The sequence below is a fragment of the Procambarus clarkii genome, chromosome 6, assembly GCF_040958095.1.
Source record: "Procambarus clarkii isolate CNS0578487 chromosome 6, FALCON_Pclarkii_2.0, whole genome shotgun sequence".
NCBI lineage: Eukaryota > Metazoa > Arthropoda > Malacostraca > Decapoda > Cambaridae > Procambarus > Procambarus clarkii.
In genome coordinates, this window is record NC_091155.1 from 45,329,180 (window position 1) to 45,340,221 (window position 11,042).

Sequence of the window (11,042 nt, forward strand, 5' to 3'; positions counted from 1 at the left end):
TTTTGGGTAGTAGAGCCCCAAGCACAAATACCATAGTTGAGATATGGATAGATCTTCTCTTCCATTGGTTCATCCCTTGCAAATGATATTCCATCTTCCAGTACTGACATTAAGGACTATCTTACAGGTAACTATCCACACTCTCTGTACCTAAAGCCTATTAATTCCGCTGACGTCAATGAGATAATCCTTTTCCTTAAAACCAAGTCTGGTGCCCTTGAGGAGATACCAACTTTAATTTACAAAAAAGCCTCCAGACCTTTAGCCCCTGCTATTGCTTTGCTCTTCAACAAGTCACTTGAACTCCAAACCTTTCCAGATATTCTAAAAGAAAGCGAGAGTAACGCCTGTCCACAAATGTGGTGATCTCACAGATGTTAACAACTACAGACCTATATCAATCCTGCCAAACTTGTCAAAAATTTTTGAAAAACTTATATATAAGCAGCTTTACTCATATCTAGCCAAACTCAATATACTTAGCCCTTGCCAATATGGCTTCAGACCCAAAAAAAAAGCACTAACGATGCACTTATTAGTATGCTTAACTCGATTCATACAGCTCTTGATAAAAAGGAGTTCCCTGTTGGGTTATTTGTGGATAAAGCTAAAGCTTTTGATACTGTCAACCACCAAAACCTTCTTCATAAATTACATCATTATGGAGTCAAAGGACACTCCCTACAATACCTCAAATCCTACCTTACTGACAGGCTCCAATATGTTTCTGTGAATAATACAATTTCTCCCACCCTACCCATCAACATTGGTGTTCCTCAGGGCAGCATACTTGGCCCTCTCCTCTTTCTCATCTACATTAATGACCTTCCAAATGCCTCCCAACACCTCAAACCAATTCTATTTGCTGACGACACAACCTTCATTTACTCCAGTCCTGACCCCCTTGCTCTAAATGCCACAGTAAATACTGAGCTAAATAAAGTCCATCTTTGGCTAACTGCCAACAAACTCACCCTTAACATTGACAAAACTTTCTATATTCTGTTTGGCAATAAATCCTCTAATCAAATAAATCTCAAAATAAACAATACCCAAATTTGTAACAAATTAGATGGCAAATTCCTTGGCATTCTCATTGACCACAAGCTGAATTTCCAGGGACACATTCTAAATATATCAAAAAAAGTTTCAAAAACTGTGGGCATTCTTTCTAAGATCAGATATTATGTACCACGCCCTGCCCTGGTGACTCTCTATTACTCCCTTATCTATCCATATCTCAACTATGGTATTTGTGTTTGGGCTCTACTACCTAAAATCACTTACGCCCTCTAATTACTCAACACAAAGCTGCTATTAGGACAATATCCAACTCTGGCCCCAGGCATCACTCGGTACCCTTACTCAAATCTCTGAATATGTTAGACATTAAGTCACTGCAAATTCTCTCATGTGTATTATACATATATAAAACGCTAAACTATAATGCCAATCCTGATCTCAAAAGCTTCATAGAAGGATGTAACAGAACCCATGAGCACCACACCAGAAATAAATACAGTTTTGATATTCCTAGAGTACGACTTAATCAAACTAGAAATGCTCTACAAATCAAGGGGCCCAGAATGTGGAATGACCTTCCCAACCATGTTAAAGACTGTACCTCTCTCAACCAGTTTAAGTAAAAAACGAAGCTATACCTAATAAATTCCCTGTAACCTACCTTACCCTTCTATTGTCAACCAATGTCTGTTTTTTTAAGAGCGCTGTTTGTTGACATAATTGTATTTGTGCTGCTTTTTCATCTATGTTTTCATTTCTTGTTTTCATTCTACTCATTATGCTCAATTAGTATTAAGCTTGTCATTTAAGTTTATCATGGCCGAAACGCTTTGCGTAATAGTGGCTTTAGGCATTGTATGTACTAGCTCTACCTATAAGTCAACCAATCTTTGTAAAAATTTATTGTATGTATGTACCTTACCTAAATAAAAATTATTATTATTATTATACTGTCATTCAATTTTTATTCCCATCTCGTCCGTAATAATTTATTATGAGTCTGGGAGTTGGTTTACTATTTTCGTCCTTATTTCTGTTATTTTACTATATTAATTACATTAAATATTTTACATTTACGGATCCCTAGCCTTCCTGGTGTCCATTTCTCTTTGCCTCAGATCCCCAGATCTTGAAGTTCTTGGGGTACTGCTGCTCGCAGAATGCTCATTGACACTCGGACTAAACTCATTTATGCCTCTTAAGGCAGTTTCTTAGGCTAACTATTCAGCTCTTAACATGCTTTTCGGAGGCCAACTTGCAAAACACTCTTTGCAAATAAAGGGACCCAGTTTATGGAACTCACTCCCTACTGAATTGAAAAGCTGTCCAACTTTTACATCATTCAAAATCAATACTAAAAAATACCTAATTTCATCTTCATAGTTTTTCACTTTTTGCCTTAAAATTGCACTGTATCAATTGCTACCCAATCTCCCAATCTTTATGTACCCAATCTGAACATCTTTACCATTGTGATCATTGCTGTCTTATATGTGCTGTCAATCTGCTGTATGGTGTCTATTAACCTTTTTTAAATTACTAATCAAGCTGTCAATGTAATCAATCAGAGCTTTAGTATAACAATGTGCTTTAATATACTTACTTATCTCTCTCATCTCATTTCTCTCTTGTAATGTATCTTTATCATTTATCAATTCTGATTGAAATTACCTACTTAAAATTATCTGCTAGATTAAGGACCTGCCCGAAACGCTGTGCGTACTAGTGGCTTTACAAGAATGTAAATACTGTACTATCCAATGTATTCTCACAAACCCAATGTACCTTCTTGTATATATATAAATAAATAAATAAAAAATAAATAAATGGAGATCACTGTAACGGACTCGGTTACCATCCTTATAATTCGTGTCACTCTGGACGCAAGCATGTTGCAGTTACGCCTTAAAACCTGTTTCTTATATTTGATTTATGGTTTTATTTATATATTGATTTGATATTGTATACATAGTGGTCATATAAATATTGATTATGTTGGGCTGTTCTATTGTTTTATATTATTCTATTGGATTATTTTGAAATGAATTATTACTTGCTAGATCCCTCCCCCTGGATTAACTTCTGCCCTTGACCCAGATACGGTAACTCGTTTCCCCAACCTTTTTTACTTGTCTGTTTTTTTTCCCCGCTAAAGTTCTACTCGGTTTGGTAGTTACCTTACTTCGCTACAGACTAGTTTCCTGGAAGATCTTTTTCTCTTCCTTTCCCCTCTAGTCATTCCTATTCCCTGTGCCAGTGTTCCTTTTCAGAGTTTCTGCAGGGTATCACCCTGGCTTTATCCATTATTGACACTTGCCCAATTCACTTCCGGAAATGTCCCCCTCCTCTTAGAAACTAATTCCAGCAGTACCCTTAAGGGGTAGGTTTCTTGCCCGTCACGTTCATACTGCATGCCCGTTTCTGCCCACCCTTACTGCCTTAATACTTCCAGAACCGACTACGGAAGGCGCACAAGGTACACCATTGATGAACAAGGAAAAGGGATGGACCCCGAGGGCAGGCTACTGCACCCATGAGGTCGACACACATTCCTAGTTACAGCGGCCAGCCGCCGCGTTTGCCCTTCGGGGTTGGGGGTTCCGCGCCGCTGGCCCTCGCGGGATTGGGGGTGCTCCGCCGGAACCCCCAAAGTGATAAGCCTGCAGATAGCTAAGAAATATTCCCATAAATTGTAATTAGTGTAATTAAATTAATGCAGATGTAGTTATTAATTGTAATTGATTTCTACTTCATCATTAAGGATTATTCATTATAATTATTCCTTAATACTTTATTGTTATGCACTAGTCAATAATTATTTATCATTCATCCTAATTAGCTATTTGATTCATTAAAAATAATTGCTTATCATTATACTATGTTATTATTATTATTTATTATATAATAATAATAAATATATTATTTATTAATTTATTATATATTAATTTATTATTTACCATTATAAAATAAACAAATCCCCAATCTAAGCACGTTTTCTTCCAACCTCAGAAAAAGGTTGTTAGGGTTAAATACATAAAAATTAGGAGATTGGGTAACACTAGGTACAGAGCAAATTTAAAGCTCAGTGTAGGAAACTAAGAAGATGAAATTAGGTACTTTTTGGTTTTGCTTTTAAATAAGGCAAAAGTTTTACAGTTTTTCAATTCACTAGGGAGTGAGTTCCATAGACTAGGTCCCTTAATTTGCATAGAGTGTTTACACAGATTAAGTTTGACCCTGGGGATATCAAAGAGATATTTATTTCTGGTGTGGTGATAATGGGTCCTATTACATCCGTCCAGGGAGAGTTTCAGCGCATGGTTTGCATTTAAGAACAGGGTTTTGTAAATGTAGTTGACACAAGAGAATGTGTTGAGGGAGTTAATATTTAGCAAGTTTAGGGATTTAAACAAGGGAGCTGAATGTTGTCTGAAAGCAGAGTTAGTTATTATTCTGATAGCAGATTTTTGCTGCGTGATGATGGGCTTAAGGTGGTTTGAAGTGGTAGACCCCCATGCACAGATACCATAATTAAGATAGGGGTAGATTAGTGCATAATATAATGAGAGGAGAGCAGAGTTTGGAACATAATATCTGATTTTGGAGAGTATACCAACTGTCTTAGAGACTTTCTTAGTTATGTGTTGAATGTGGGTGCTGAAGTTGAGTCTCTTGTCTAGGAATAGGCCAAGAAACTTGCCATCATTTTTATTACTGATGTTAATGTTGTCTATCTGTAGCTGAATTGCATTTGATGATTTGCTTCCAAATAAGATGTAGTAAGTCTTTTCGATGTTTAATGTTAGTTTGTTCGTTGACATCCATAAGTGGACTTTTTAATTCATTATTCACAACATTATTTAGTGTATGTGGGTTGAGGTCTGAATAGATAAGGGTAGTATCGTCAGCAAACAATGTAGGTTTGAGAATATTAGAGACATTAGGCAGATCGTTTATATATATAAGAAATAGAAGAGGTCCTAAGATACTGCCCTGTGGCACTCCAACGGTAATTGGTAGAGTGGAAGAAGTTGTATCATTGATGGTTACATATTGGTGTCTGTCACTAAGATAGGATCGGATGTAGTCAAGGGTAAGGCCTCGGATTCCATAATGCTGAAGTTTAAGTAACAGGTAGTTGTGATTAACAGTATCAAAGGCTTTTCTTAGGTCAATGAAGAGTCCAATCGGAAACTCATTTTTGTCAAGGGCTGAGTAGATAACGTCAAGGAGACTAATGATTGCATCGTTGGTGCTCTTTTGGGACCGGAAGCCAAACTGGCAGGGGCTGAGTATGTCGAATTTTACGAGGTAGGAATAGAGCTGTTTGTAAATAATTTTTTCAAATATTTTTGATAGAATGGGTAGATTTGATATTGGTCTATAATTGTTTATGTCCGCCGGATTGCCTCCTTTATGGACTGGCGTTACTCTTGCTTTTTTGAGGATATCAGGGAAGGTGTGACACTCTATAGATTTGTTGAACAGTAGGGCTATGGGTGGGGCAAGGGCATGGGAGGCTCTCTTGTATACAATGGATGGAATTTCACTGGTGTTCCCTGCCTTGGTTTTTAGTGAGTGTATGATGGACACAACATCTGCCGGGCTGATTGGTGAAAGGAGAAGAGAGTTTGGATAGCTGCCTGAGAGATATGTGTTGATATGTGTCTGAGTCTGTGGGATTTTACTGGCAAGATTAGCACCAACCGATGAAAAGAAACTATTAAATTCATTTGCCATTTCTAAATCAGTTGATTGTATATCCCCATCCTTGTAGAGCTTTATTTGGTTATGTGAGTGTTGTTTAGTTCCTAGGATACTAGAGATTGTTTTCCAAGTGCTTTTCATGTTGCCTTTTGCTTCATTGAATCTATTCACATAATATGCAAGTTTTGCCTTTCTTATGATATTGGTAAGCATTGATGAGTACCTTTTAGCTACTTCCTTTGAAACTAGGCCAATCCTAAGTTTCTTTTCATATTCATGTTTCTTGTTGATTGAGTTGAGAATGCCACTTGTGAGCCATGGATTGTTTAATCTTTTGTCAGTTACTTGCTTGGTAAGAAGGGGACAATGAAGGTTGTAGAGGCTTAGAGTTTTGGAGAGGAAGAGGTTAGCTAATGAATTTATATCCTGGGTATTATTGAATTCAGAATCCCAGTTAATATTGTGAAGTGCATCTGTAAGATTGCCTAAAGCTGATTCACTGTGTAGCCTAAATGAAGTTTCTTGCTTTTTGGTGGTATTATGTCCATGTTCGCTCTGAGAAAGGTAGGATAGTGGTCAGTTGTTCTGTCGTAGATGATACCAGATACAAGGGGAGCTGTTATGTTTGTCCATATGTGGTCCAAGGTAGTGGCTGATGTTTGAGTGACTCGGGTAGGTTTGGTGATTGTGGGGATTAGCATACAGGCGTTCATGCTGTTAAGAAAATAGTCAATTTGAGAGCAATTTTGTTGACCCAGGTCAATATTAAAGTCTCCTCCCAGAATGATGTGGTTTTTGTTGAGATTGTTGTTTATAATAAGATTCCTTAGGTTGTCTGAGAAAGAAGCTATGTTAGTATTGGGAAATCTATAGGTGGCTCCAATAGTCAAAGAGGATTTAAGGGATTTAATTGTGAACTGAGCAAAAGTATATTCACAGTAGTCATCTCTGTCACTAATAACACTGTTGCAGATAAATGTATCTCGGTAATATATAGCTGTGCCACCACCTTTTTTATTAGGCCTACAGTTATGAATGGCTTTATAACAAGCTAAGTTGTAGAGTTGGGTATAGTCTTTATTTAGCCAAGTTTCTGTTAAAATAATGAACGATAGGTTAGTACCTATTGCTGTGAGTAATGCATTTAAATCGTCAAAATGTTTACCAAGTGAACATTATTAGTGTATATTATTACAGCACTTTACGCCCGGCATTGGCTGCACATTTATCTTGCTTACTCTGGTCACATTTATGTTGTTTATCATTTTCGGACTAAATGTTTACATTTAGCCTACCACAATTTAATACTACATTTGATGCATTGCTCATGTTGCATGTTTTGTTACTTTTGCTGTGTTTACAGTTTGGTTGTTTAACTTTAGCTTTGCCTTTAAGCTATTAACTAAGGCCAGCAAGGATGTGCTAGTTGCATTGTTACGGGCCCTTGACTCTTGCTCCAAGTTTTCCTGGCCCTGCAATTTGATTAGTTTCCCCAGAAATTTATATCTGTATTCTACGCTTAGCTCTTGCTACATATGTATGTTACTTACTACTAGTTACATTTATGCTGTTTAACTCTGCTTATTGTCTCAAAGCTACTAAGTCAGGTCAGCTAGGATGTGCCAGTTGCTATGTTACGGGCCTCATGCCTCTTGCATCATGATTATCCAAGCTACTGTTTTTACTTTACAGATTTTACATTCATGGTTGTTAGCTTTCGCTTCTCGCCAGTAAAGTTATTAAGTGAAGTCAGCTGGGATGTGCTAGTTGCAGTACTACGGCCCCCCCCCCCCCTCTTGCCTCCTGCTTGGAGGACTAGTTCCCTCAGCATTCCCCGCATTTTACGTTTCGTCTTGCTGAATAGTTATTTTACTTACTCCTGGTTTAAATTGTGTGTATAATTTTCGCTTCTGCCTTTAAGCTACTCAGGAATTCAGCCGGGATGTGCGGTTGCGGTGTCACGGGCCACATGCCTCTTGCTAAGTTATCTGGCCTTGTTATGCTGAGTTCCCTCAGTCAAAACACTTCAATGAAATCAAAAGCACAACTTTACTTGCCATTAGGTTATTAAGGAAAATCAGCTACGGCGTAATATTTGCAGTGTTACGGGCCTCTGTCCCTCGCTTTAAGTTTATGGCCCTGCATTTACGATTATTTTCCCGCAATTTAGTACCGTCCCGGCAGCCGATGTACCGGCCGGTGGCGCTGCTGTTCCAGCCACTGCTTTCCCAGCTGCTGATGCCCCGGCCCGAGACGCCCAGCTGAAGCGTTCCACCTGACGTTGTGCCTATCAATTTATCGCTCTTTTTAGCCTTAGTGTAATTTATGGTATTCCCAGCTTCGTGACTAGTTCCCGTCATTCTCTACTGACGGTTATATTCCAGTCTTTAGCCTAAATTGTCTTGCAGCCGGACTTCTACTTACTACCGAAGTCTTCCCTAGTGGCCAGTTGCTGCTATTTCCTATCTCCATCAGATGTTGATGCTCCAGCCGCTGATGTCCAGCTGCAGGTGTCCCAGCGGCGATGCCCCAGCCGCTGATGTCCCGGGGCACGATTTGCAGTTCAACATTCGGCAACGGTCGTTAAGTTAATCCATTATTTACCCAATTTTGACTATTGCTGCTTGTGTTATACACGCTAAGTTATTGTGGGTTTAGGGTTAAGGTACTATACCTTCGCTGCATGCTTCTTTAACTTATAAAACTCTTGCTCATTGTATTTGAGTTCACTAAGCCAGCTAGGTACGCTAGTTATCTTGAGATCTTGAGATGATTTCGGGGCTTTTTAGTGTCCCCGCGGCCTGGTCCTTGACCAGGCCTCCAGTTGCTGTGTTACAGGCCTCATGCCTCTTGCTTCAGGTTCCCTGGGTTAGCATTTACCACTTGCCTACAACAATTTATTTCTACAATGGTTACTTGTCATCTTGCATGTTTATTTTACTTTTGCTGTGTTTACAGTGCGTTTGTTTAACTTTTGCTCTGCCATTAAGTCATTAAGTAGAGTCAGCTAGGATGTTCTAATTGTAGTGTTGTTCTTGATGTTTTTTTCCCGATGTTGTTTCAGAAAAAAACATTTCGGAAACCTCTGTTTCCTTATCTTGAATTTGTCTCCTATTGTTCATGAAGTTGCTGATTTCAGGAATTTCTTTGTCAATTTAGTCTATTCCTGTTAGTATTTTGTAAGTGGTGATCATATCACTTCTTTTTCTTCTATCTTCTAGTTTTGGAATGTTTAATGCCTCTAGTCTCTCCTCGTAGCTCTTTTGTTTTTTCAGTTCCAGAAGCCATTTCGTAGCATGCCGTCGCACCTTTTCCAGTTTATGTGCTTCTTGAGATTTGGGCTCCATACAACTGCTGCATATTTCAAATTTGGCCTCACAAAAGTCATGAACAGTTTCTTTAGTATTTCACCATTCATATAATTAAAAGCAAGTCTAAAGTTTGAAAGCAAAGCATACGGTCCTCTCACAATGTTCTTGTGACAGTGTTCATGAAAAATGTTCATGAAAAAGAGTGTTCTTGTGAAAATGTGTTCCAATGGCGACAGCTTACTATCGAAGTTCACCCCTAGGTCTCATTCTTTATTATTATTATTTATTAATAATTATTATATAATATATTTACTTTAATCTATATAAATAAAACTGGAAATGTTCATTTGTTCAAAATCGCTAATCTCCGAAAGTTCTTCACCGATTGCTTTGAAATTTTCACACATGTTCCATTCGCACCCGAGCAGAATTTTATATACATATTATATTGATGTCACGTCTGTGACAGAAAAAAACATGCTTTTTTTAAAAACTGTGTTTTTCATGTGAGAGAAGTTTTCTAAAGATCTTTACCGATTGCTTTGAAATTTTGATATGATGTTGCATTCGAACAGGCGCGTGTTTCTATATACCTACTACATGCCTTACCTGTGACCAGAGAAAACATGCTTTTTAAAAAAAAAAAAAACACCGCCATCTGTTGGATGTAAGAGCAACACATGCTGTAATCTCCCAAAGTTCTTCACCGATTGCTTTGAAATTCTGACACAACGTTCCATTCGAATATGCGCGTCTTTTTATATACCTACTATATAGATGCCACATCCATGACAGGTAAAAACATGCGTTTAAAAAAAAAAAATGCCATCTGTTGCACATAATAGCAACATGCACGCTATACTAAATATGTCATGAATTCCATTTGAATGTTTCCGATTGCATTGATAAATTTTATTTTCATAAATTTTGATTTATTTTATTTTTTATTGAATTATTTTGTGACATTATGTTGGAATTGAGCTGTGTTGTTTACCATACTGTTCATTTTGTAAGTATAAGTATAGATGCCACACCTGTTACAGGTATGGCATCTATACTTATACTTAAAAATTAAATTTTCAAATTGAATTTTCGTAGATTTTGATTTATTTTCAATTTGATTTAATTATTTTGTGTGAATTGCATTGGAATTGAGCTGTGTTGTTTACCATACCATTCGTTTCTTGAGTATAGTTTATGTTTCTACTTTTTCATATTTTCATTTCATTTTTAACTGTTTTTCTTATATTTCGGTGATGGGAACATCAGATCCGGTAACGTTTGTCTTTTCCTGAGGCGAGGCGCCAAGTTCGCCGTCTTTCCCCCTTTCGCTGGCATCTCTTATGCTTGAGTGATGCGCTCTTTCTCTCCTCCTCCTTCCCACCTTCCTCGATCTCACAAATGTTTCCAGGCCTCAGATCCAGACACGCCCACCGCCTCCTCCCCAGTTCCTTTACGTTCTGTCCTGAAGGGTTCCCCCCTCCTAGTTCTGTCTGGGGCTCCCCTTCTTTCTACCCAGTCTGTCATGTCTCCTGTGCCTTCTTTCCCATCTCCCTCCGATCCTCCTTTTCGTCCTTCTCTTCTTTCTCTTAGCTCTCCACGCTGCCTGTGTGCGCTGATGTCCATCACTCTCCTAGCGATCATCTGATCATCGTATGGTTTGCTCTCATTCTTATTCTCTTGTTGAGACGCTTGAGTCTGTTGCCCAGTGCGTTATTGCTAGAACATCTGTTTTTCTGAGTCAGAAGCGAAACCCTGGCTCATCTCCTTCCTCCTCCCTGGCGGGTAAGAAGGCTTCGCTTTCTTCCTTGCTCCCCACCTCTGACTATCGCTCCATCCCCTCCCGTTTTGGTGGTTGAGGCCCCCTGTTCCTGCTATGGCGGTTTCTTTGGCTCCCGCTTCCCTCTCGGTTGCTGCCCTTGTTGAGGTGCACTCTCCCGGTTTCTGTCCCTCCTCCTCCGGACCCTGCTCGTCCGCCTCTGATCTGTCCTCCCACTCCCT